General features: G+C 43.3%; 1 long non-coding RNA gene across 3 annotated transcripts in view; it reads right to left on the bottom strand.

Moving 5' to 3' along the window:
• Positions 1-27,458, bottom strand: part of LOC311602761 — a 179,851-nt gene extending 152,393 nt beyond the window's left edge. For all 3 annotated transcript variants that reach the window (XR_014780836.1, XR_014780837.1, XR_014780838.1), the window contains exons 1-5: positions 27,334-27,458; positions 27,004-27,123; positions 26,354-26,657; positions 14,316-14,570; positions 10,174-10,308 (exon numbers count right to left, since the gene is read on the bottom strand). This is a non-coding gene — a long non-coding RNA (uncharacterized lncRNA). The remainder of the gene's footprint in view (positions 1-10,173; positions 10,309-14,315; positions 14,571-26,353; positions 26,658-27,003; positions 27,124-27,333) is intronic.
• Positions 27,459-27,712: the final 254 nt, after the last annotated feature.

Raw genomic sequence — 27,712 nt, 5'->3', positions numbered from 1 at the left:
TTAATGATGCAACGCAGGCTGCTTAGTTTGTGGAACTCCTCACGGGGCAAATACCCAGTATTCACAAACATCCCGAGACCAGTGAGGTACTCAGGGAAACCCTGGGCTAGTAACAGAGAGAGGCAGCAGACAGAACACAGACGCGGTTCTGTTCCTGTGGCTGAGATCTGTGGCCCTCTGTGCTGAATCAGACCAAACAGCGAGTTGGGGGACAAGACACGAGTGAAGTGTATAACACGCTCCCCTCACCCCCCAGGGCCGGTTCTCTTTCAAAGCAGAGCCTAAGGATGGGAAGGGAAACACACTCCTTAGACCAGAGAAGAGAAGCCAGAGGCCCTGTTTTCCTTATGCGCTCTTCACTAGTAAGCTCGGCCTCTGACTCTCCAATCAGGATGTTTATTCTTAGAGGTAACAGGTATATTTTATGCAGCCAGCTGGGGTTCACAGCATTGTTCTAGGGAGAGAAAATAAGCTTAGTAAGAAAGAGAGGTCTCATGAGACCTTATAGAAACAGAACAGAGCCTGAGTATTTAATAAGCTCGACTATGTCTACCAACTGAGACCTGCGCCTCTCTCTTGCTTGAGATGTCCATGTTCTCCCAGTGTTCACAATGATGAGCTAACAATTTCTGAATCATCATGACTCAGTCTACTCTGTAAGCTAGTACTATGGTTTTATTGCCAGCCTTTTTCTCCTTCTTATGCCTCCTCCTTTCTCTCCCCTCCTATGCTCTCTCACTGTCTGTCTGTGTCTGTCTGTCTGTGTCTGTCTCTCTGTCTGTCTCTGTGTCTGTCTGTCTCTGTCTCTTTCTCTCTCTCCCTGCCTGTCTCTCTCTTTTTCTCTCTGTCTGTGTCTCTGTCTCTCTCTGACTCTCTGTCTCTCTCTCTCTCTCTGTCTCTCTCTGACTATCTCTGTCTCTGTCTCTCTCTCTCTGTTTGCCCTCATGGTTTACTCAGGCCCTAACTCCTCCCCTTTCCTTAAATAAATCTCCTTGTATCAGATCTGTTGTATGACATGCAATTCTTTATATATTAGAACGCTGTCCACCTGCCATCCCTTCCTGCCGGCCGTGCGGATTCCATTTATTTCCTACTTCACCTTTCCTTTTCCCTGTGTTGCATCACTCTTCGTCCACTATGGAAAGGCCATCTGTCTATTCCAGGGCCTCTGCAACATTCCACTGTCTAGAAACAAGCCCATGTCCACCAGCCCCTCACCACAGTTTCTGATAAGTTTCTGATAAGCTGAGCTCCAGCCTGACTCTCTACTACTTTGCTTGGAAATTTGTTGAAATTTGATTAGCTGTGTTTCCTCACTGTCTTCTACACTCATCCAATTCTTTCTAACAATATCTCATTTCTTTCTATATTAGTCCAAGCCCAGTGAATATCTCCTTTCTTTTTTCAGAAGCCACTTTTGGCTAAAATTTTAGTTTCCCCAGAACCAGAGCAGACCTCACATAGCACAAGGACTATGAACTTCCAACATGTCAAAATCTATGTAACACAACCTTGTTAAACATCCATTATGCACTAAGCCAGGAACAGGACTGTGTAATAGAAAATAACCTCTCCTTTGAAAGAAGGCTTGCCTATTAGAAAAGACATACATAGGCACCTTGGTCTACTAACCAGCAGGAAACCCCATAAGACGGATATAATAAGCACAGTTCTGTGAATGTGATAAAAGAGAGCAATTAGGCCAATTAGAAACTGAAGAAAAACTGAGAAGAGACATCTGAGTATCATTAGACAATGTTGACAAGAAGAGTTGGTAAGAAGTGAAGCAAGAAGTGATGAGAAGAAGTGACAAGCCAGTGGGATTTGGGAAATGATTTGGGAAAAATTACATACCCTGATCTAGAATGACTAAACGTGTTTGAGTAAAGACATTAAATGATTCAGTTTTGCTTTAGAGGAAGCAGTTTCTCTACAGTGTAGAAAACATACTTAAGGGCCTCAAGTCAGAGCCAAGGAGGCTATGATAACATACGTCCCAAGCCACCAAGGGAAGGGAAGGGCACTGGTGATGGGGAAGGCTCCAAATACAGATTCAAAAATCCTCAGGGGCCCAAACCAATGAGCCTTACTGACTGTCCTGAGGCAGAAGGTTCAGACAGAGTTGTTTTGCATGATTCTTCTGCCTCTGGTTTGAGCAACTAGATGTGGATGCTAGCAATGGCGATCAATGCCCACACTTTATCCTGGACCTCAGATGTAATCTTTAGTTTCATATATTCCACAGAGATCTCAAATTCAACATAGATCGAAACTTTCTTCTTAGTTATTCTCTGCTCATTGTGTCCTGTGTGCCCTATCATTCTCCAAACAATAGAGGTGACAAGATTCTGTGTGTGGGCTCTGCACACAGGAACAAAGACTTTGGGGCAATGATGGAAGAACCCTGGGGTATACCACTAGCTAATGGATAGAGAAAATAGGGGGAAAAAACATAAAAGTTGGACATGAATGGCCAAAGACATAAGAGGGGGCCAGCAAGATGGCTCAGTGGGTGAGGACCCTTGCAGCCAAGCCTGACATCCTGAGTTTGCTCCCTGGGACTCACATGATGGAATAAGGCAGGAGAGTGGTCTCCCTTGGGAACGAGCATTTCAATTCATCGCTCACTTCCAAATGGCCAACCCCAAAGACACACATACAAATCATGTTATATGAATTGAACTGGTTATTTGGAGGAACATATATATAGTTACATACACATCCATGCATGCAGGCAATAACAGTTCATGAGAAGGAGATCATGAATTTGAAGAAGAGCAGGGAGGATTATATGGGAGGGCTTAGAAGGAGGAAAAGGAAGAGAAAAATGAAAATTAAATTATAATCTCGAAAATAAAACAAAAACAGAAAGAGCAGCTCCTGAAAGTTGTTCTCTGATTTCCACATGGACGCTGTGGCAAATGTCCTTCCTCCTCGCACTAAACAAACATGCACATTAAAAAAAAAAAACAGTAAATGTCCCCCCAAAAAAATGTTAAGGGTGCCAGGAGAGATTACAGTCAGCAAAGCGGAGACACAGGTAAACACTGGGAAAGTCACCTTCAACCAGGGTTGTGAAGTTCACCGATGACCTTTAGAAAGTGATACCGAACCCCAATCTGCAGTGAGCTGAGTAATAAGTGGATTACAATCGTGATGCATAATGTAGCTGAAAAGATCGGGCTGCGGAGAGGCAGACTCACGGGGAATCCCACTCAAGCCAAAGGAATGAAGAGTGGACAAGCACCCAGGAAGCTAGTGGAGTCTTAATGAAATCCAACCTTGTGGTCAGAACAAACCCACGTAACTACAAAAATACAAAGCTGCGGCGTGTCAACACAAAAGACCTACGAGAAAGAGAAAGCCTACTGCGTTGCCTCTGGGAGGAGTCCAGCCGGATTTGCAACAGAATATTAGAACGACTGTTTGCGTCTGTTCTCGGAAGCCAGAAGCACACGGGATCGATTCCTCTCTTTCCGGGATTCCCCTAGTGTCGGTGAAGACCTCGCTTTAAGGATCCAGTCTTTCTGCTCCTAGAATCTAAGAATCACTTTTGCGAGGTGTCACTGCGCCACCAAGTGGGCGCCCCTTTGTAGCAATTTTTCCCCCAATTTTCCCCTAGAACGGTTCTCAACATTCCTAAAGCTGAGACTTTCTAATACAGTTCCTTGTGTTATGGTGATCACTACCACCACCCCCCACCCCCACCCCAACCATAAAATCATTCTCATTGCTACTTCATAACTATAATTTTGCTACTGTTATGAATCGTAATGTAAATATCTCAGTTTTCTGAGGGTCTTAGGCAACTGCTCTGAAAATGTCATCCAATTCCCCCCTTCCCATCAATTTACGACCCACAGGTTGAGAACCACTGCCCTAGAAATTGGCTTTTGGATTGAACTACAGAATTCTGTACCTGAGATTTCAGATAGTCTCTATTTTGCAGTGAGAACAGAGGAGGCTTGCTTAGTTTTGCACGTTTCTTTTTATTTTTTTATTTATTTCTTTTTATTTTATGCACCTATAAGTGATTGCACATAAAATGAAAACACTTATAAAACCTTATAGTTTTACATTTTATTAAGTTTGTCCTTTGACGATTTCATGCATATGTAGAGTACACTCTGATTATTCCTGTATTGCCCCTTATCTCCCAGCAAACTCTAGTAACCCTTGCCCCTTATAACACACCACCGTGTGATCTATTCAGTTTTGTCAGGGCCATGTGTGTGACAGTTGAGAATTTGCTGCTTTCATTGAAAGCCAGAGGTGGCATCTACCTCTGTCTTAAGTTCAGCTGTGTTAGCACAATGCAGTAAGAGGCCATGCTTTGTTCTCAATTTCATCTGAGCTGTTACAGAGTGACAGTTCTACATTCGTGAAAGTTCAAATGGGATGGTGAAACAGAAACGGACCATCTGACTGATGAGATCATTAGAATGTGCCCATTGGTTGCTGCGAGACCTCAAATACAGCAGCAACCAAACGGACCACAGCTGAGCCTGCCAGTAATGTGGGTAACCTTGGCTGTTCGACACATTGTTTGGGTGAAAATTAAATGATTGCTATTATTTTAATAGAGCAACCCTTTAATACTTTTACCATTTTGCTTTTCTCCTTTTATTGTTTTTGCTGTTCTTGTTCTGTTTCTTCTTCTTCTTCTTCTTCTTCTTCTTCTTCTTCTTCTTCTTCTTCTTCTTCTTCTTCTTCTTCTTCAAAGTAACAGATGTAATCGAAGAAAATGTGTAGATTTCTTGTGGAGGGGGAAGGGATGGAATCACTCAAAATTCCACAAGCCAACATGGATGTGTCTTAGTATTTTGGTTCTCTCAATTATTATAAATCTTTTAGTAATGTATGTATGTATGTGATTAGCTAAGCATTCCAAATGTCTCCTGAGCATGACAAAGCCATTGCACTTATGAACTCACTACAGATGTGTTAATCTTGGCAGTTAATGGCTGCTGGGGGTTAGGGAATGCCTTTTTCTCAGTAGGGTAGCCACTGACACGTTGCCTGTGCTCCAGGAAACAATCCCCCATCCCCACAGGGGAGAGAAGCCCTAGTTAAACTCAGTGGGTCACAGACAAGCTCAGGTTTACAGGTTTGCTGAAAGGGAAAGGTTTCATCGAGAGGGGAGATAGGAGAAGGGGGTGAGGGATGAAAATGACTAGAGCTCATTATGTAGATGGAGAGTGCCAAATGCTGACCCTCCTTCTAGGGCTAATCAGCCGGTTAGCTTCTACCCGGAACCCTGGAGCTGTCTCAGCAACTATAGCTAGAATCCCTGCTCCCACACAGGGTCCAAGTGCCAAATGCTTCCTGGGATATAAGCTCTCTAATTCTTTTCTAACTATATCCACATCATTCCATCAGGAGTAAGTCGGATAGCACTTTGAAATTTTTTACTTACCTCTCTCTTGTGCCGAAAAACTCCAAAACTAAACAACAAAACAAAACAAAACAAAACAAAAAAACCCCAGTAGACTCATGGGTCCATATTTTTGCAGGGGTGACTAAGATATTTTATTTTTAAAAACTAGAAAGCAAAGAGAAAAAAATTATCTAATATCCAACCTTGAAATACAAGCGGATACATTGGAAAGGATTATTGTACTGTCTGGAAATCTTTCCAAACTGTATAATACCTGCATCAAGGTTCTGACTCCTAGATACAGGAACATAGAGCCTGAGCCCATAAGGGCAAATAGCCTGGGAGGCTTTCTGCTCCAAGATGACCAGAAGTTATAATGCCAGAAGTTAAAGGAAATGTCCATTCTTTCGTTTTTTAAAAAGGAGAAAAAGTTGGAGCAGCGGGAGGGCAAGACTGTTTACCATGTGGGTCCCAGGTACCTGTATTCCAGGCTTTCTTCCATAGTAAAGGAGGTATATCATCAGCTAACACTGGGGACAGCAGAGCCTGCCTGTTGCCTGTTCACTACTGAGCTATCTGTAGAATACTCATATGGGGAGGTGTGTGGCCACACAGTTAGGAAACGCAGTGTGGAGAGAATATCTCCAACTCAGCTTCCAAAACAACCTTAACTTCCCTTGGAGCATCAAGCAGGCATCAACATCCAGCAGACCGCTCACTGACTTCACATTAGCAATGACATTATTACCTCAGAGGCTGAGGTAGAGCTGTGGACCAGCAGATTAACTGGAAGAAATGGTGGAGACCCCAGCGAAAGCCAAAATGAAGCCAGGCCAGCTAGCTACAGGGTACTAACAACTCAGATCAAGGTACCAGCTACCCTTAAAGCTGCTTTGCCAGCCAGGAAAACACTAGTGTCACATGATTCTAGAGTACATGGACCCAAAGTCCTTCACTCGAACCTCTTTATTAAGGTGTACGTATACTATATAAAGTAGAGACACAGAAGCAAAGACAAATAGTCAGAGAAGATCTATCCAGTTTTATTCCTCAGAGAAACAAAGCATCACTTAAAGTGACAGATTAAATTATCAGATATAACCAATTTAAAGCAGATTGAAGATGTGGTCCCTGCTCCCTCCCCACCCCTGCCCCGAATTAACAGATGAGTCTCCTGGAAAAATATCATCTACAGCAAGGATGCATTAAAAAAAAATTCCTAAGAACGGTAGAACAGAAGACAAAAGCCAAATCAGTTAATACAGAAGCCAGAACCGGACAGACACCTCATAAGTAACTGGATATTTGAGAGAAGCAAATCTCCTTTGGACAGTGGACAAACAAGAACAGAATTGACTCGAGACCGTGGAATATTCTTAGAACATTCTCAGGACCCCGAGGTGCCAGTGTCTCTGGAGTTAAGGGTGAGGGGCTGTCTGAAATAAGGGTCTAGTGAGCAGCTTATTCTCTGAAAAGGATAGCACAAAGGACTCTGCATCTTAAGGAACAGCAGGTACAACTCTGGGCACCGCAAACTGACCCAGTGGAGAGGGAGGACAGTGCTTAGTGAATGCCGAAGGTTTCAGAACGTTGCCGTGTTCCCCACTCTGCTTCCACGACTACACGCGCAGATAGACTGTTAACTCCCCAGGCAGGAAGTGAGAAGCTAACCACGCAGGCTAACAGGAAGCACTGGGATGTCAGAGATAGGTTTAGAGATGATTTATCTAAGGCCCTTGACACAACTGAGCCGGCCTGCTTTGTTCTTTTGCGACGGGTGTGACCTTGAGCGCAGGCTGACCTGGAATTCATTATGCAGTCCAGACTGTCCTCAAACTCATTGTGAGCCTCCTGCGTCAGTTAGGATTTCGGACATGAACCGCCGTGACCAGCTCTGAGGCAGTCTTTGAACTTGAGAGTGGATTATGTTGCTGAGCCCGGCTCAGCCCTTACCTGTCCTTGGCTTATTCTGCCATTCAGCAGAGCAATGCCAGTATGTGGTCCCCTCCATCTCTTCAGCTTAGACCTCAGACCAAAGACTCTCTCTTTACCTGACTCCAAAGGCTACAGGGAGATGATATAGGAATTGGAAAAAAAAAATCAAAGCAGTTGCTCATTCAATCTCGTTGGCCAGTTGCTCACACCCTGGTCCACAGGGGAGCCCTGCTAGGGACCCCAACTATGGTGACTCAAGTTTCTCTCATCTCCCTCTTGCCCACAGACTTCTCTCAGGGAAATCATAAACTCTTAGAAAAAAATAAATCTAGACTGTAGCCTGGAGACAGTCGTCAGGCTTAACATTTCCAGTTAGAATCTGGTAACAGGGACAAGGTTGCGCTTTCTACACACGGCAACACCTACACCCATCACTCAGAGCCCAAAGGCCAAGACGCACACTGCTTTAGGCATTCACACGTGGGAGATGAGTGACAAAACCAAGTGCTGAAGACAACCAAGGCATCACCATCCCTCCAGTATGTGGAGCAGTACCAATGACAGGTGACACTCTGAGAAGGAGAAAGATGTGAGTGACACCTGCCTGGGCCCATCCAGATCTGCATTATCATGAGGAAGACAGAGGTCTCCACGTCACACCAGTGCAGTTCTGCCGTCTAAGGCCTCACCAGGCACCCATTCTGCTTCACGATGAGGATGGGGATTTTATGGTAAGTACATAGGAAACATCCCTTGAAAAGCCCCAAGCAGAATTAGGTGATGAGGGTGGGGACGGTAAATCACCAAGAGCCGGGCTCAGGCCGACAAACCTATCGGTTGTCACCATAAGCTATTTCAGCACCCCAGAGTGCACTGCCCTTAGTTATAAAGTAAGCATCACTATGGACACACATATTTGTTTAACCAATGACGCTCACTTATCAGGCATTATTTATTGGCATGTGGGATGGAACAATTATAATTTTTTTTTAAGTCTTTGCCTTTGTGGACTTTACAATCCAGAACGATGGAGGAAATAAACAAAACAAACACACCTATAAACAGTAAGTGTATATGAAACAAAAGAGCAGGGCCTGGGCTGTTGAGAGGTTGGAGGATGCAGTTTTCAGTTTTAGATAGCGCCAGTGGACTAAGCATCCACTGAGAACAAAACAGTTGAGCAAGGCTTGAAGGACCGTAGGAGGACATGACACTGGGCGAAGTGACTGACTCTGACTGTCTTGGGCACCACGCAACTCTGCCTTCCAGACCTGCTCTCAGACACCAGGAAAATGTATGCAATGGGTCACAGGGTGGAAACAGGCATAGACTCTAAGGACCTTCATGGGCACTGACCATACCTTGCTGAGCAGACCCATCCCAGATAGCGTCTCAGTGAGATGTGGTGCCTGTGTGAGCACAATACAGAGAATCGGAGCTGAGTTTCTATTTAGATTTTTTTCTTTCAAATCATAGATTAAGTTGTCTTTATCCTACATAGCCTATCCCAAAGTGTCCTTCGGCACTCTAGGTCCAAGATATGCCATACAGTGAAAGGAAAGCTGGTGTTTGCAGACCCGTGAGAAGGCTAAGCCTGCAGCACTCCACACATAGTGCTGACACATGGAAATACTCAACAGTGCATATGTGTATTAAGTGAGTAGCATGAAGGGGGAAAAAAACCTACAAGCGTCCTTGTTCCAGCTAACTGTAGCCTCACAGTTACAGGCCAAGGGACCACTTGCCACCTGACATCACGGACTGCAGAGAACCGAAGTCTGTGATGCGCCATGCCACCACAAACAAAGGGGTATGAATACGTGGTTCATCCGAGGTGGTTCCCAATGTAACCAAAACACTGAGCCAACATATAAGATCAAGTAAAAAGCAGATGAAAATGCCGGGAGAAAGACACGGAGACCTTGGGACACTTAAAAACAAAACCGAGAAGTTTTACCCTGTGCCTTGATGTCACAGGGTAACAGTCAGAAATGGAAACCAGCACATCTCTGTGTGGACGCATTCATTCCTCTGGGGCCCGAAGGTCCTTGCAAGAGTCTCAAACATTTAAAACACGAGGTTTCTTGCCATGAAGCTGGGGCAAAACCAGTCTGATTGGCTGTTTAAGGTTTCCAGCAGGTGGTGGGAGGTGCGGGTGGGGTGGGGTGGGGTGTGGGGGCTCACACCAAGACACAAATACTGAAAAGAAAGGGAAAGAGGAAACCCAGCACCACCACCCCCCCCCCCCGTTCCCGCCACTCAGGCCTGGGGTTCGTGAAGTCTATATTTTCTGCTCGAGTGACAGCAAAGACATAGCCAGCTCCAATACATTGAAAAATGGGGGAAGTGACACTCACTGACATTCTCCACTCAAGAAATGAGTAATAATGTCAAAGAGGGCCACAGCCTGCTATCCCTACAGACTGTAGCATGACAACTTCCTCCAGAGAAATGGTGAGCCAGCAACAAGTAACAAACGACACCCGAAAACAAATCTGTCACAGTTGAGTCACTGCTCCGCTGAAGCTTGGGAGGGAGGAGGCCACCTGAGAACACAAGAGTCACATGCCACGTCTGCTCCTTCAGGGGCCCTGCATGGGCACCCAACTGAGTGCCCCTGTGTGCCAAGTCCTAAGCTAAGCGTCTTTGCAAAATACTTAACCTCATTTAAATGAACACCCGTGGCAGCCACAACCACCCTAGTTAACAGTGCGAGCACAGGAAACCAACAAGAGCAAAATAAATAGAGGTGACAAACGCTGTAGCTACGTGAACACATATGGACTCCGCTCTCTCCTAATTAACTGGTGCTAATTAGAGAACTTTGGAGTAGATATTCCATTCAAGGACGCATGCCTTACCTGAGTACAGCCCGACAAAGAGTGGTCACAGCTGCTATCACTTCGGTATTTCCACATCCACTCTTGGTTGGAGTCACTGCATAGATCCGGTCATATTGAGTTCTCAGGGTGGACACGTCATCTAAACACAAGGCCCTACGGGTTGCAGAGTAGAAGCCATTATTTACAATTTTGCCAGATCAGAGACAGTTTAACCCAGACTGTATCATAATATTGGGAAAATAGATACCTTCCCCCTTTACCACCATGGCTTCTTCCCAGGCCCCAAATTCCTTCATTGCACAAAGAAAGAGAAGGAAATTTCAGGAAGGGAAAATGAATCTATTTCTGTATTATTCTATTGCCAGGAGTACATAAGTGCTAATCAATGTATTAAATTGTATTAGTAACACACAGTCTTCCTGGGATAGGTAAGGTGGGCAACAACTCTTTTAAAAACTTGATTAAGTTTTTCTTTCTTTCTTTCTTTTTTTTTGAAAATGTGAGAAGAGACAAAACTGAAGAATGGATTTAAGTTTTGTTGTCGCTGTTTTTGTTTTTTTAGTTTTTGAGACAGGGTTTTGCCATGTAGCCCTGGATGTTCTGGACTCAGTTTGTAGACCAGGCTGGCCTCAAACACACAGAGATCTGCCTGCCTCTGCCTCCCCAGTACTGGGATTACAGGCGTGCACCAATGTGACTGGATAAGAAGTCATTTCTTAAAGGTGGTGGTGCATGCCTTTAGTCCCAGCACTGGGGAGGTGGAGGCAGGTGGATCTCAAGAGTTTGAGGCCACCATGGTCTACAGAACAACTTCCAGGACAGCCAGGAATATATAGAAAAACCTTGTCCCCAAAACCCAAAACCCAAAACCAACCAACCAACCAAAAAAGAAGTAATTTCCTGACTCTTCATATTGTTCCTATTGTTCCCTTTCTCTCTCTCTCTCTCTCTCTCTCTCTCTCTCTCTCTCTCTCTCTCTCTCTCTCTCTCTGTGTGTGTGTGTGTGTGTATGTATGTGTGTGTGTATGTGTCTATGTGTGTGTGAATTATCATCAGGTACTATGTGTCAATCTATATATTATATTCCATTTTCTCACAGGATATTCTCTCCAACAAGTACCCAGCTGCACAGGACAGGTAGAATAAAGCTAACAGATCCATATTACAGAACACAGGAAGAAAACACTCATATCCTTAGGCAAGACAGAGATTCCAAAGGGATTGTAACAGGCCTCGAGACCGTGTGTCCTCAGGCTTTGATAGCTCTTTGTCATGCTTTAATTACTGAACCAGGGCATTTATAACTTCCCCTAAGCTGTCCAAGAGTCGAAGGCCCACTTTGTCATTCGCCGTAGCTCTTTGTCTCATAGTTTTCATTCAGTCACCGAATTTAACCTCTCTCACCCTAAACCACCCCCTTCAAAGCCCAGGACTGTTGCCTCCCCTCTTGTCTTCCATTGCTCCTGCTCAGTGCACTTGCTGTCTGATCTTAATTCTGTACGCTCATTCTTTGTTTTCACTCACTCAATTTGTGTGTGTGTTGGTCTCTTTGTAGAATTACCCGTATGTCTAATGCCTTCTTGACATCCTTTTCCCACCTCTTACCCCTTCCTAACCCTTCCTCCCTTCTAGATCCCCATTCTTTTATTCTTCTAAATTGTGTTGTCTTTTTTTACCTTCTTGAATTACACTGGGTTTAACTTCTAAATTCTTACACAGGAAGAAAATATGATAATTCTTAAATAGCCATTGTTCACATTCTCAGGCTATGTTACAGATTTTTTTTATATGTAACATTTCCTCTTCCCTCCACCTGCAAACTCTCTTTATTCCAGGGGTGGAAGAAGTGTATACTGTAGTCTCTTAAAGGGACAGTGCTCACAAAATGCTCAGCCTGTCTCAGAGGGCATCTCTTTGGGAAAATGTTCATTTTATACCACTCTCATTCTAAGATTTAATGACTGCTATAAATAATGACTACATTTTGACATGCAGAAAATCTTACAAACATTTCTGTATTTACTGGTCCCAATGCCTTAAAAACTAAGGAGAAGAATAGAAAACCGAGATCGATAATGGTCTCAAGACTATTACTTCTGTCTAATAGTTGCTCAATAAAGGGTGCTGAAAGTTAGCAGAACACTGACTCTTCTGTGCTGACCCTGGAGGAAGCTATCCAGGAAAGACACAGTACTTTGGAAAACAAATCATGCTTTGACCTGGATACTGTCTGAGTCAGGGTTCATGGGGTAGAGACTTGATTGTCAGTCTGATAGCCTACTGACAGCAGTTAGATCACTGAGTGTGCCCTTCAGAAGGGATAAATGTAGTTTTATAAAGATTCAAGAGAGTGAGCAAGGCTACTCTGTGCACTTACACTCTTCCACATGCAGCTGCTCCCTTCCACTCCACTGCCAAGGGGACCCTTGTCAAAGCCCAAACCGATGCTCTGCCTAATATTGAACTTTCAACCTCCAAACCCATGTGCTAAATAGACCCTTTCATTGACAAGCACCCTTCTCCAAGTATCATGCTATAGTCACAGAAACAGAGGAATACAATACAGAACAAGATAATTTCTATGGTTATTCCAAATCAAATAGAAAATAATATTTGTGTCTTGAGAACAGTGAGCTAATATATAGATTTGAGCTCAGCTTCATGGACCTTGGCATCTAGTATTAGTTTTGATATACCACATATTGCAACGTATGATGGTCACATGAATGCTTGTTCATAAGAAGTGAAGGCACAGCACATGAAAGCTAAGCTGTGTTTTTCTTCTTTTCACTCTGTACTTAAGCATGTGTGTCTCTACTTACTGAAGCTTGTTCTCGTACCTTTGACTAAATCGTGAGGAAAGAGTCTGTATCATGTAGGAAGAAAACCAGGAACTGAAATGTGTTAGGTATGCCCACTGTGCTGTGGGCATCCTTCTATCTGCTCAACTCATTTCACACTGGCCATCATCCTGGGAAGTACATACTGCTGTTTTTTAATTTTAGGAATGAGGAACTTGAGATCCCAAAAATTTATTTATTTATTTTTTGTTTTTTGTTTTTTGTTTTTCTTTTTTTTCCCTCCTTTATTAATTTATTCTTGTTACATCTCAATGGTTATCCCATCCCTTGTATCCTCCCATTCTTCCCTCCCTCCCAATTTCCCCTTATTCCCCTCCCCTATGACTGTTCCTGAGGGGGATTACCTCCTCCTCTATATGATCATAGGGTATCAAGTCTCTTCTTGGTAACCTGCTGTCCTTCCTCTGATTGCCACCAGGTCTCCCCGTCCAGAGGACATGGTCAAAGGTGAGGCACCAGAGTATGTGAGAAAGTCATATCCCACTCTCCACTCTACTGTGGAGAGTGTTCTGTCCATTGGCTAGATCTGGGTAGGGGCTTAAGGTTTACCGCCTGTATTGTCCTTGGCTGGTGCCTTAGTTTGAGCGGGACCCCTGGGCCCAAATCTGCCTATCATAATGTTCTACTTGTAGGCTTCTAGGACCCTCTGGGTCCTTCTACTTTGCCTTTCTCCCATGATTCTCTCATCTAGAGTCCCATTAGGATGTCCTCCCCTCTGTCTCAGTTTCCTGGTAAGTGAAGGCTTTCGTGGGACATGCCCATTGGGCTAATATGCAGATCTAAGTGAGTATATACCATTTGAGTCTTTCTGCTTCTGGCTTAACTCACTCATTATGATCATTTCTAGCTCAATCCATTTATCCACAAATTTCGGGAATTCCTTGTTTTTAATAGCTGAGTAGTATTCCATAGTGTATATGTACCACAGTTTCTTTATCCATTCTTCTATTGAGGGACACTTAGGCTATTTCCATGTTCTGGCTATTATGAATAAGGCTGCTATGAACATGGTTGAGCAAATTTTCTTGCTGTGTGCTGGAGCATCTTCTGGGTATATTCCAAGGAGTGGAATAGCTGGGTCTTGAGGAAGCCCTATTCCCATTTTTCTGAGATAGCACCAGATAGATTGAGCTCCCAAAAATTTAAATATTGCACTTTAGATCATATCCCCAGAACAGAGAATGAGAGAACTGAAAATCTCAGGAGAATCTGACTTCAGTAACCTAATTTTCCTTTCTTCATGGAAACAGCTCCAAAATTAGGCATCTAACAGTTACTCATAGAGAACACACGGCTTACCTCAGCTAGTAGGATAGGCATGGTGGTATCTGACTGTAGGCCTGGCCCATGAGGCCGAGATGGGGTGTTATGAGTTTGAGCTCCACTTGGGGTCCAAAGCATAGCACAGCACTGCTCCATCATCACTTTCTTCTACATTGTCCTGACCTTGAAGGGCATGATGCCCACATCACTGTACTCAGTTTTTGGAAATTCACCAATCTTGTGATTTGTGTACTTTATTGTATCTAGCTTGTAGCTCTACAAATTTTCTTCCTATAATGAAAATAGAGAAAATGTGTTTAGCTACTTCTGTTTTCAACTTGTTAATTATCCTTATATGTAGTTGCATGTACTTATTATAAACTTTAAAACTTAAAAGACTTTCAGCAATGATCTCAATTAACCAATCAGAGATGCAAAGTCTTTACAGGGATATTTGAGGCAATATTATTTTTAGTATTATGTTGGAAGTAGCATAGCTGCCCTTGATCAGGAGGCTGTGCCTTGTTAAATTATATCTTTTGTAAAAAATAAAATTTATAAAATTATATTATATATATATATAATTCAATATTACACTTCCAAATATAAGCATAAAGATATTCATACATACATACATACAAAATATATATAAAAGCACACTGGGTGTGGTGGTGCATGCCTTTAATCCTAGCACTCGGAAGGGATAGGCAGGTGGATTGCTGTCAGTTCAAGGACAGCCTAGTCTACAAAGCAAGTCCAGGACAGCCAAGGCTACACAGAGAAACCCTATTTCAAAAACAAAATATATATGTAAACATATATACACATATACTTATATATGTGACTGAAAATAGGCTATGTAATATACAGAAGAACTCTTAGGATAGTAAAACAGAAAATGCCCTGGTGTTGTGCCACAAGTATTTTTTTCTAGAGCATGAAATTGTAAGTTGCCTTAACTTTTATTTTTACATTATTCTACATTTTCTAACTTGAACATATTTTTTTGCCCTGAATCAACCTTCTTACTAGACATTGAGCACGCTACTCCTCCACTAGCTTGCTTATAGTCCTCACACTACATGGCTACTATAGTCAGAAAGACATCAGAAAATGCTATGGAAAAGCAAAAAACTAAAACGCCAAATGCATGGTATTCCAAGTGGTGATAAACTCCTACATAGCAGATTTTATTTCACTGGTGTGAACATTTAAGCTCTTTCTAAGTTTTCTTTTATAATCAGGAGGAAATAAGCTTTGAAATATTTAAGAAAAAGAACATCCCAGTACAATAGTATTGGAACTACCACATTTTTGCCTCTAAAAAAAAAAATAAAGGAAAAAAAAATCAACGAAATCGACCTTAACTGAAGTCTTTAGGTGACTTTAGGGTTTTGTAGCTTCTACGAGTAAGGACACCTAGCTTTGTGGCGTTTGGATTTGTCCTGGTCTCATGCTCCTCTTTTAATCCCCACAATATCCTCAAATTTCTACAGTTTTGAACCCAGGGATGCTGTGAGATCAGCAGCCTAGCATCCACGGAAAGGAGGGGAATAACTTTGGAGCATCCCCCAAATCTCCATCTGTAAAGACTCATCACCACTTGGCTTGTCTAGCAGATTTGTAGGAAAGGCCCGAGGTTGGTGACTTAACTTGTTCAGAACTTGTACAGTAAGTAAAAGTGACTTTCAGGGAGTGAGGTCCTGGTGCACACTTAGAAACCCTTGAAAACCCTGCTAAGTAAAAGGAGCCATTCACGAAAGCACTTATACAAAAATGACCAGAACAGGCAAAGCCATCGGGGTGAAGAGCCGGCGTGTGGTCTCTAAATGCGGTGAGAGAAGTGACTGTCTATGGGGGTGGGGAGCAGGGGGCAGTTCCTGATGGGGTCGGAAAAGATTGTATAATAACAAGGTCGTGACAAAGGTAACACTTGGTCAATATACTAAAACTTCCTAAACTATACATTGTAAAAGGTATAAGTATCATGGTATATAAGTAGCTCGTTAAAACTATTATTGAGCTACAGATTTAAAAACGTATTAGAGAAAATAAGTGACCACGTGTGCCTCCCGTCATGAGTCCCCCTCGCTCTCTCTGTGCCCTTCCGGAGCCCCAGGCTTTAGTCCCTTCCCCCTTACACTTTGGGCTGCTTTCCTTGTCCTTCATCTCACGCCTTCTGACTCCCCCCGGAGTTTGTAACCTCCTGATGATGGAGCTCTGAGTACCATGCAGCGCCACTTGCTTGACACAGAAGACTCGTGAGCCATGAAGGGGAGGTGGCCCAAGGAGGGCCAGCATTAAGGAGCAACAAGAAGCAGAGGCCTGGGAACTTCACCTGCGATGGAGAAGGATTTGCATAGGGCCTCAGATTACCTTTTCTCCGAGTGCCCTGAACCAGAATCCAGCCCCCTAGATCTGTCAGCACCCACTTCCTTCTTCCCAGGATCTGTCTTCTTGGCTCCCTGGCCACCCCCTTCCTTAGGATCTCGCAATCTTTTTTCTACACCTTACCCTACCTACCTTTCTCCTTTCTTTGACTCTAGCTGCTAGAAGGCAGCAGCTTCCCTCCCTAGCCTCTCCTCACACCTCTGCCAATGCACCCCTCCCCAGGTTTCATGCTCCCACATTCCAGACTGAGCCTCTGAGCAAGACTGTGTGGGCAGCTCAGGCCATGTGATGGGAACAAAGCTAATCTCTATTTCCCCCGAAGGATACACAACAGATAGAAACAACAGCATCTTTCCCGTCCCTGTCAGCTCTCGCTAATGCCCATAAGCAGCATGAGTAGATTCTGACAGTCATTATTAAGCATTAAGAGACTGGCCTAGGAATATGCAGCATCAACCTACCAGACAGACTCAGACATGGACACACATGACTCCTACTGTAAGCTTTTCTAGTGAGTGACCTTCTGTCCTACAATTATGAAAGTTTCCTAAGAACCCAACAGTTTGACTCTATTTGAATAGTTCCAAGCCAGCTCCTTTATAATGCCCCCCAGGAGTGGGTATGGAGCTGCTTCTTACACATCATATTTCCAAGCTCCAGGCTCCAGGCTCCAGGCTCCAGGCTCCAGGCTCCAGGCTCCAGGCTCCAGGCTCCAGGCTTCCAGGAACAGTGTTGCTTATGGCCAGCAGTAAATGAACATGACTCACCTCCTGTCCATCTTGGCTTTAACACACACAGAATAACCAAGCTGATTCCAAAACCAGCAACAGAAGCAATCTTGTAACCTTCTGCTGTCCGGGCAGTGGGACCATCTTCATAAGCATGTAGTCTGTGCCACTCACAGAGGCTGTGGGCGCGGAATGACACTGTGCTCCCCTCTCGCCGTCCTAAACTGGGTAGCCTTCATTTTCATTTTGTCCTGCACCCAATGGCTAAAATAGTCAGCTGGTATCCAGAACAAGACAGAGTATCACACAAGCACTGCGGAGGTTCAGAGTCAGTAAAGTGTGAGCCAGGTGAGCACGAGGACTTGTTTCCATACCCAAAAACACTCACACAAAAAGAAAAGCCGTGCACGATTGGTCATGTGCACTTGTAATCCCAGCTGTAAAGATGCAGAGACAGATCACTGGAGCTCACTGGCCGGCCAATCCGGTCAGTGTCAGTCAGGAAGCTCCAGGTGCAGTCAGAGTCTCTGTCTCAAAGAGTAAGATGCCTGATGTCAACCCTCGGTCTCTGTATACACCACAGACACACAGAAAGACACACAGACATAGACGCACATGTACAACACACACACACACACACACACACACATACACACACAGAGAGAGACAAGGGTGCATATTTACGTGTGCTTTGCCCTTCTCCCTTCCAAGCTCCTGGGTTTTGCAGCACATTTTCTCTGGTTTGAGACTAACAAGAAGCTGAGGGAAGCCAAGGAGGGTATGGCCCCAAGCATATAAATAAACTAGCTTGTGATCACGGTTTTGAAAAATAAAAGGGTTTCAGCTTCTCTTTATAAATGCCACATTTCTTTACCTCCTCATACACTGGAGGACACTGTGACTTGGTTGTGAGTAGTTCCATGATAAACATGGGTGTGCAGGCAACTCGCTGCTTTGCAGCCTTTGATCGATTACTTTGAGTAATAATAATCAAGATTGGTATATGTAGATAATACAGTAATTCTACTTTAAAAAAAAAAAAAAGAAGAAGAAGAAGAACTTCCATACAGATCTCAGTGTGGCTGCACCAGTTCCTAGCAACAGTGTACAAGGATTCCTCACTCCACATCCTCACCAGCATTTGCTCTGATGATGGCCATTCTGAGAGGGATAAGATGGAAACTCAATGTAGTTGTCACTTGCATTTCTTTGATATCTAAAAACGCTGAAATTTTTTCATGCATTTACTGGTCGCTTATACTTCTTTTGAACACATTTTTTTTTTAAAAAAAAAAGGGAGACAGGATCAGTTATGTAAGATGTAAGGAGAGAAAAGGAGAACGTATTCCATGCTGGATACTGCATAAAGATTATACACTTTTTCTCAGAACAAATTATGAAGTAAATGCCATTATGATGACAATTTAAAATACAACAGTTAAATAGCTTGTCCCAGATCACACACCAAGCAACAAACACAGCTAGATAGAGTTCATGTCCAACTTAACAGCAAGGTCCGGTGTTCACATTGCTAAGCTCTCCGTCTGAATGCACAGACTGCTGCTCTCTTCATCTTTTCACTAATTTAATCTTTCTGATACTTTAAGACAGATGCCTCTAACATTTCTACCATAATGACAAGGAAACACCCCAAGTCACACTGCGGTCAGTGGTAAAAACCAGGTTTTAAACCATCCTTCCTTGATCATCTGGATCTCAGGCATAATCACCACTGTACACTCCCTCAGTGCAGAGAAATTTACCTAGTAGAATATAACCTAGGATCCCTTCTGAGCATAAAGAAATATGGAAAAACTACCAGGTTCTTTCTTTAAAAAATAGCCCTTGCACTAAATTGACTAAGGAATATCATATTCTGAAATCAGACTGTCCCTATGTCACCACTCAAGATGCACCACTTGAAAACTGATAATTAGCAAATCTCCCCATTCTAGTCATCATTGCCTATCTTCCACATGACCCTGGAAAATTCCCTTGCCACCCCATGAAAAGATATTGTAAAATCTTTCCTCGTCACTCAGTCCACAGGGGTCTCTTAGCTGTCATCCTCCTGAGCCTCCTATGACTATGAAATGCCGAACAAACAGCATCTGTTCCACACAGGGTGCCCCAAGGCTCCTCTTTTACACCGCCGTGACTCACTGTCCTTCCTCAGAACTCACATGTTCATCCAGAAAAAAAGCCATTCACTCAACAAGAGCCATACTTGAGAGAGCCAGGGGCCAGTGCGAGGACTTCCGGATGAACAAGATGGCCTTCCTGCTTTCCTATGCTTTCTCCGTCTATCACCCCTACACAATGCATCCCTCAGTGGGTACCTTCCTTGGGTCATGCTCTCTCTCTCTCTCTCTCTCTCTCTCTCTCTCTCTCTCTCTCTCTCTCTCTCTCCACCAAGGCAGCCTTGGGCTAGGAAACCACACACTTGCCTAGATGTAGAAATGACTTTCATGTGTGGTCTAGAAACATACCACTGAAACACAGGGTAGGGTCATTAATCTCAGATACTCTACAGGACTAGTCCATAGGCCTTTCTGTGAAGTTTAGAGATGGGGCTTTCCTTGCTGTGGCATAGAATAAAAGGAAGAAATGAAAAGGGGGCAGTATTTGTGATGTCAACAGGTATCTAAAGCAGTACAAACTCATACAGTGTTAATCTCTTACAGCATTTTAACCCCCAACTTCCCCCTAGACTGTTACCTCTTTAAAGAAGGAACTCCTTCTACTCTGCTGTATAATTAATGATTTCATAATTCTGATCATATTATATGAATCTGCCATCAAGGATCGCCTAGGAAAAATCGACTTAAAAACAGACTGTGACAAGAGCAATATGCCCTCCCTGGAGAGCCTGAGTTGGTCCTCACAAGCTTTTGGTTCGTTCAGCCACTCGGACACAAAACAGCATTTGTGTTTGGAGATGGCTGTAGAAAAAGGGACTTGGAGGTCAAGTTCATCAACTGAGACATTTATTTGCACAAGAATAATAAGTGTAAGTATAAATTAAGGTGTAGTCACAACTGGGGAGGAAATCTCGGTTGGTTAGCACTGGGTGAACAGCACGCTTCCTTGGAGATGCAGCTCACAGTCTTGGAACCTGGTATAGCTGAAGGTAGGTCACGTCCACCACCGCTAAACAGAACAAACTATTACGCTGGTACAGAGTTCTGCACACCCAGGCCTTTTCACACCCACTATTAAATCAGAATGGATTGCAACAGGAGTCTCAGAAACCAATGTTATCAAAATTAATAAACAACACTCAAAAGCTAATTCATCTTTCTTTCTTTTGGTGGTGGTGGGGGGGGGGGAGTTCAAGACAGGGTTTCTCTGTGTGGCCTTGGTTGTCCTGGACTCTCTTTGTAGACCAGTTCTACAAAGTGCTGGCTTCAGAGTCACAGAGATCTGTCTATCTTGACTCCCTGAGTGCTGGGATTGCAGGCATGCCCCACTGCACCCAACTTAAGCCATCTTTCAATTATCAAAAATAAAGCCCAGATTGTTTCTAAGGCAATACATTCCTCACTGGCAGCCATTCCTCAGTCAACCGGAAGACAGTGATGCCCTGAGTGTGAATTTTCACTTACAGTCTCCAAAACACAAACACTAAACTCTAATTGTGTTAGTTTACTGCACTGACTCTCCCTAGGTTTAAATCAATATTGTTTTTTTTCTTTCATTAGTCATATTCTTTTAAAAATATGGATATGTTCTCACTCTACATCCAAGGCTGGCCTCAAGCTCACGGCCACCTTCCTGTCACAGCTTCCCAAATCCCAGAATCACAGGCATGAGACACACTGCTCAGCTTTCAGTCAAACGCATGGCTACAGTTCACAATAAGGCCTAGTTTACCATTTCCATCCTATAATATGAAAATGTTATTTTTTCTTGCCTTGCATTTCAGTAAGTGTTTTACTCATTATCTTCTACTTGATTAGACCAATCGGAATGGGGCCAAGGTTGTGTTATTTAACCACTTAGGATTCATTTGACTTTTGGGTTATTTATGATTTTTTTCCTGTCACCAAAAAAAGTGCATTGATTTTGCTTTCAAGTGGTATTGTTACATTGTTGTCTTGATTTCTATCCCTCCGGGATATTTTAATGATTTTTTTCTTTAATTGTTGTTACACATATATTATATATGTGTGTGTCCCTAAACACATAAATACAACCTGCTCAGTCCATAAAATGTTATAGTTTTTAAAACAAATTTAAAAGTTAAAAAAGAAATTGTAAAGGTTATATGTATTTTTAAAGTTACTCAAAATCAGACACCAAGTCAAGTTCTCAAGTGAAGGCAATATGTTTGTGAAGCTGCCTTAGACGTATGAGAAAATTTGGAGAACAAAACAAGAAAGGTCAAGAAGGGATGGATCAACAAATATGTGACTGGGTGTGAGCAACTGGAACCAAACTCCCCCCAGAGCCTCTGCGAGCCTTTGTGGAACATGGTTTAAGGCTTATTCTCTTGTAAACACATTTCTGATAGCTCCTGCTTGCTTTGATGATCAAGCTCATCAAAGTAATGAAGAATAAGGCCAATGTCACTGAAACATTGCAGGAACACTAGGACACCAGTGTGCCCACAATAAAAAATAAATGTCAGCTTTCACAGGAAAAGGTAACCAGCAATAAATGTCAACAGAAAAGAAAAATTCTACCAGGTAGACCAGTGGTCTCAACTTCTAGGTTGTGACCTCTTTGGGGTCACATATCGGATATCCTACATATCAGATAGTTACATTATAATTTGTAACAGTAGCAAAGTTGCAGTTATAAAGTAGAAATGAAATAATTTTATGGCTAGGGGTCACCACAACAGGAGGTTGTGGGTTAAAGGGTTAAAGGGTCACAGGGTTAGGATGGTTGAGAAACACTGAGGTCAAAAGACAACATTTCCCTTTCATAGTTAATCAGAAAATGGTAGCAAAGAAAATACTCAGGCGACAGAGGAGAGGACATTCTAGTGGGATTCTAGATGAGAGAATCATGGGGGAAAGGCAAAGGAGAAGGACCCAGAGGGTCCTAGAAGCCTACAAGTAGAACATTATGATAGGCAGATTTGGGCATAGGGGTCCCGCTCAAACTAAGGCACCAGCCAAGGACAATACAGGCGGTAAACCTTAAACCCCTACCCAGATCTAGCCAATGGACGGAACACTCTCCACAGTAGAGTGGAGAGTGGGATATTACTTTCTCACATACTCTGGTGCCTCACCTTTGACCATGTCCCCTGGACGGGGAGACCTGATGGCACTCAGAGGAAGGACAGCAGGTTACCAAGAAGAGACTTGATACCCTATGAACATATAGAGGGGGAGGTAATCCCCCTCAGGAACAGTCATAGGGGTGGGGAGTAAGGGGAAAATGGGAGGGAGGGAAGAACGGGAGGATACAAGGGAAGGGATAACCATTGAGATGTAACAAGAATAAATTAATAAAAAAAAAAAAAAAAAAAAAAAAAAAAAAAAAGAAAATACTCAGGCATTTATAAGTCATTAACAGCCTCAAGTGACATATATTTTTTCTTTCTTTCTTTCTTTCCTTCTTTTTTTCTTTCTTTCTTTCTTTTTCTGTTTGTTTTGTTTTATTTTGTTTTTCAAGACAGGTTTTCTCTCTGCAGCCTTGGCTGTCCTAGACTTGCTTTGTAGACCAGGCTGGCCTTGAACTCACAGAGATCCAGCTGCCTCTGCCTCCCAAGTGCTGGGATTACAGGCGTAGGCCACCACCCCCTGAGTTAAAGTACTTTGCCATAAAACATTCCTGACTTTTACTTAGACAGCACAAGAAAAGTGGCCAAGTGTTTCAGCTTCACTATCTGATTAATAGCTGAATTGCAAGAGGAACAGAGTTACAGTCTGCTGGGTGGGAAAGTTTTCACCAGCATTGTGTGTTTTCTTCACAATAGCTTCATGGGACAAGTGCTGCTGGGAAAAAGCAAAAGAAAGTTGTTCTAAGTGCTGCCATTTTGTTTTCAGACTCCACTTAGTCACAGAGAGAAACTGAGTTCAAAATCCCAGGCACTAGGAGAGGTGGGCACTTCCCAATAGCTGAGCAGTTTCTGCTGTAAGGAGACAGTTGTCTGAGCCCAGCCATCTCAAAACTTACTTCTCCATCTTGCTGGGAGGTTCATGTTCCTCGCTCAGCCCAAGAACCAACTCCTATCCTGATTGGTGGAAAATGTAACAGTGGCTTGGCACAGATGTTTGTGTTGTACAAGTTTAAATACTCTGTGATATTTTGGCTCCGGGTTGCAGTTCCGCTCCCGAGTCTGCTCTGTGGCCCTGATCAATCAGTAGTGGCTTGATTACAACACATTTTTGTCATCTGCATTGACCCGGTGTTTGAGTTATGTTGGATTTAAGTAGACCCTGTAACAGCATTATAGTCCCAATTTTCAGTTAAGCGGAAGCTCAGAAAAGTTACAGGATTCACCCAAGATCACTCAACCAAACAACCGAGCGAGAGCCAGACGGAGGTCAGCTGTCAAAAGGACCCCAGCAGGTGTCACAGTGGTCTCTGCCAATCAAGTCCAAACTCCTACTGGGACATACAAGGAGGAGGCTGAACAGAAAGTGATAACTTCCCTGTTCTTTTTATGTTCGTGGAGGGACACGCCTCTGAGGGACAGATGGGTCCTCATAAGCGTGGGCTTCATTTCTCTACTGATGAAAAAGGAGCCTAAAAGCGTAAGAGAAGACAGAGCTGGGAAGAAACACATCCTGGGTTCCACGTCAGAGAAGAACCCTACCTTTAAGCCTCCCTTCCCAGACCCTGTAAAGAGGTTATGCATAGAGATAAGATCTCACCCTAAACCACAACCCGAGCTTTAATTTATGGAACAATAAAGTTCCCAGATAAGGATGTGAATGTGTCATGCGAAGGGAGGGGCTGAGGCCTTGGCAGGAACCCCCTTCAGAAACTATAATGTATGAGGTACGCCCAAGTCAGGTGGGGGGTGGGGAGCAGCTTTCCCCAGGAGGCCTTCCAGGTAAAGTCACACGAATTGCCTATGGCCATGCCTGAAAAATAACATGGAGGCCTCCACTCAGGAACTGAACTCCTCAAAGACTTCCTTTGGAGTTTGGAAACCCAACATAATTTTGTTCCCTTTTCACTAGGCTTGTTAGATCAAGGGAGATTTATGCAGATTAAGTTCAAGTTGTCACTGGACCTTTTAAGATACTGACACATGAAAAGGATAAGAGAGGAAGAAAAATAACAGAAATGGTTTTTTAGCTTTAGGAATCATAATCTTTACTAGGTTAAAATAAATATGATAAACAGTCACTTCTGAATTTTTTTTTTCAAGACAGGGTCTCTCTGTATAGTCTTGGCTGTTCTGGACTCACTTTGTAGACCAGGCTGGCCTCGAACTCACAGCGATTCACCTGCCTCTGCCTCCTGAGTGCTGGGATTAAAGGCGTGCGCCACCATGCCAGACTTCACTTCTGAATCTTTAATGGTAGTCCCTATATATCAATCTTTGAGGTACCTGCATCAATTCTTAAATAAAAGAAAATTCTTACTCAACATGAACCTTGTACAAACATGTGAGCCTGCAACTGAATCAAATGTAGCTGATATTAATTATTTCTGTCCTGTCGGCACCCTTGGCCTTTGTAGTGGCTGTCAAGGAGCCAGCACTGACTATGAACTATTCCTCAAATATTTTTTTCACTTGAGTATTCTTTTATTAATTTATTCTTGTTACATCTCAGTGATTATCCCATCCCTTGTATCCTCCCATTCTTCCCTCCCTCCCATTTTCCCCTTATTCCCCTCCCCTATGACTGTTCCTGAGGGGGATTTCCTCCAAATATTCCATTTTTAAGAATTATTCACAGATGAAAAACCTTTTTTTTTTCCTGGCCATTGCTAATGATAGATGAATCACTGGATCTTAATGAGTTATTAGATGTGGTAATAAATCAATAGAAAAAATCACAAAATTACAATGATTTGTACACAATATTGATAACCCTGACTTGAAGTAAAGTTTAAAACCTCTAAGCTATGCTCTGTCTAGTGCAGGATTTCTATCTCCCAGAGGCTGCGCTGGTCTCACATCTCTGATTTCTCTACTCACAGATCAAGTCACTTATCAGTCCCTTCTGCAAAACACACTGACAAACCAATCACAGCCTGAGAATTTCCCAGCAGGAGGGCTCTCTGAGAAGATCACACTTTACTGAAGTGCATATATGTAACAGGGAAGCGTTTTCTGTTGCATGTTGAAAGCTGGTATGTGGACATGTCCCTCAAGAATGGAGAGTTGACTTTTCCCTGATCCATCTTTTTCCATCTCACTAGAAGGAAGTGGAAGATGCAAAGGGGAAAATATAACACATCTGTAATAACCTTCTATATGTATGTCAGCGCCCCCCCCATCTCCTCTCTCTCTCTCTCTGTCCTCTTCTTCTTCCTTTCCTCTCTCTCTCTCCCTCGCCTCCTCTCTCTCTCCCTCTTGCACACAGTGTGTGTGTGTGTGTGTGTGTGTGTGTGCTGCAGAGAAATGAGAAATCACCACTATAAGACGGCCCCTGAGGGACATCATAGTTTCAATAATGCTGAGGTTTATACTCGCTTTGCTCTCTCTGTCCATTCAGGAGAGTGAGTCATCCAGTGCAGAGGAATCTTGTGATAGAAATTAAATGTCTGGTAATAAGGAAATAAGAAAAAAGTAGTTTGCTCAGTCCAAGTCAACTCTCACTTCGAGGGGAAAACAAAGAATGTACCCTTCAGTGCCTTAACTAAGTCTTCCCAGCTCAGCTTCTAGATGAAGACGCCTAACCCTCAGGTGTGTGGAGCACGCCTCCTGAGGTCTGCTGGGTCTTACATGAAGGCACTTCCTGCCAAGAAATGCTTATGGTGCATAGCTGCTGGGTATGCAATGTCCAGATCATAGAAACACACATTGGCAAAGCTTACCGTTTGGAAAGGGTCAGGTGCCATGTGGTCTGCTGTTGCCAAGCCTGGACATCATCAGCTGCATGGTACTATTGTCATCAGCTCTTCCCAGACAGAAAAGGCTCTCTGGTCCTCCTCTGCACCACCAAGGCCTCCTTTTTTACCTTTCCACCGTTGCCATCTTGTTTCTGTATCTTTAGTGTTCACCTTCCTTCCAGCCTCCTCTGCTCCCCAAAGTAGCTTTTACCCTCTTCCCTCTGCCGATGCCCTAAAGGCACAAAGGCTGTGTCTGACACAGCATCCTAGGAGTCTTCATCTTGATTGCCTGGTAACAAACAAACAAAATAGAAACAATGTGGTCACATTTCATACTAGAGAAATTAGGTCACTTGTGATTTCCAGAAAGATACATATTATTCAGAGACTGTTAGAATGTTTGAAAGAAAACAAGCGCACTGGGCGAGCCTGATCTAAATAGAAGACCTATCTAGTACGATCTGGGGCTCTAAACAGGATCTGTAGCATTAGGAGAGACTAGCTGGGCTTTGGATTAGAAAACAACAAATGCTTTAGAGCCAGACAACTGTTATGTGTCAGAGACCATTTGACCTAGCTGTTTACTTTGTACAAAAGAAGAGAGCATTCTACAGGCTAAGGTTACTCAGGCTCACCTCATTAGTTGGAGGTCGCCTAGCGTTAATTATTCAAAACAGCCTGTTTTGGGTGGTTTGGTTGTTTGCCTCTGTTCTTTGTTGCTGTCATTGTTTTTGTTTTTGTGAATGACATAGCTTCTGCAACAAAACAAAACAAAACAAAACTGTAGTTACCAGAGCAGCCAGAAGCCCAGCTACCAGATTTTCTTTTATTTTATCCCTAACAACTGGACTTCATTTCCTGACCTAGCCTGGGTCTGACCAGTCTTTATTTTCTGTGCACATGACCTGTTAACCCTCTCGCTTTAGCTTCTCAGCTTAGTGACTCAGAAGTGATGCATTCCTGACCTTTTTTCTAGTGCTCATTGGTTCCTTGCTCACTCCTTCATGTCAGCATGTGATCTTTCAGTAGCTCCTATTCTCTTGTTTTCAATTTCCTGTCTCCATTCACTCCACAGGGCACCTAGAAACAAACTGAGTGTAATCCTCCAAGCAAATCCTTGAGGAGAGCACAGTTAAAGGGAGTTGAGGCTAGCTGATAATATTGGGGGGGGGGGCAGTTGGAATTCCTCTGTTTACGATGTCAGGAGTTGAGACCTTGTATAATAAGGGCCAGTACTAGCTGCTTGAGTATAAAATTGACTATCAGTAACTTTGACTCCAGAGCCAGAGCAGTGCAGACACACAGAGAGTTGAGTCCTACATCCTCAGCAGTTGACATTACCCT

The sequence above is a fragment of the Acomys minous genome (assembly GCF_964271855.1).
Source record: "Acomys minous genome assembly, chromosome: 1".
NCBI lineage: Eukaryota > Metazoa > Chordata > Mammalia > Rodentia > Muridae > Acomys > Acomys minous.
This window is presented reverse-complemented; position numbering and strand designations above follow the sequence as displayed.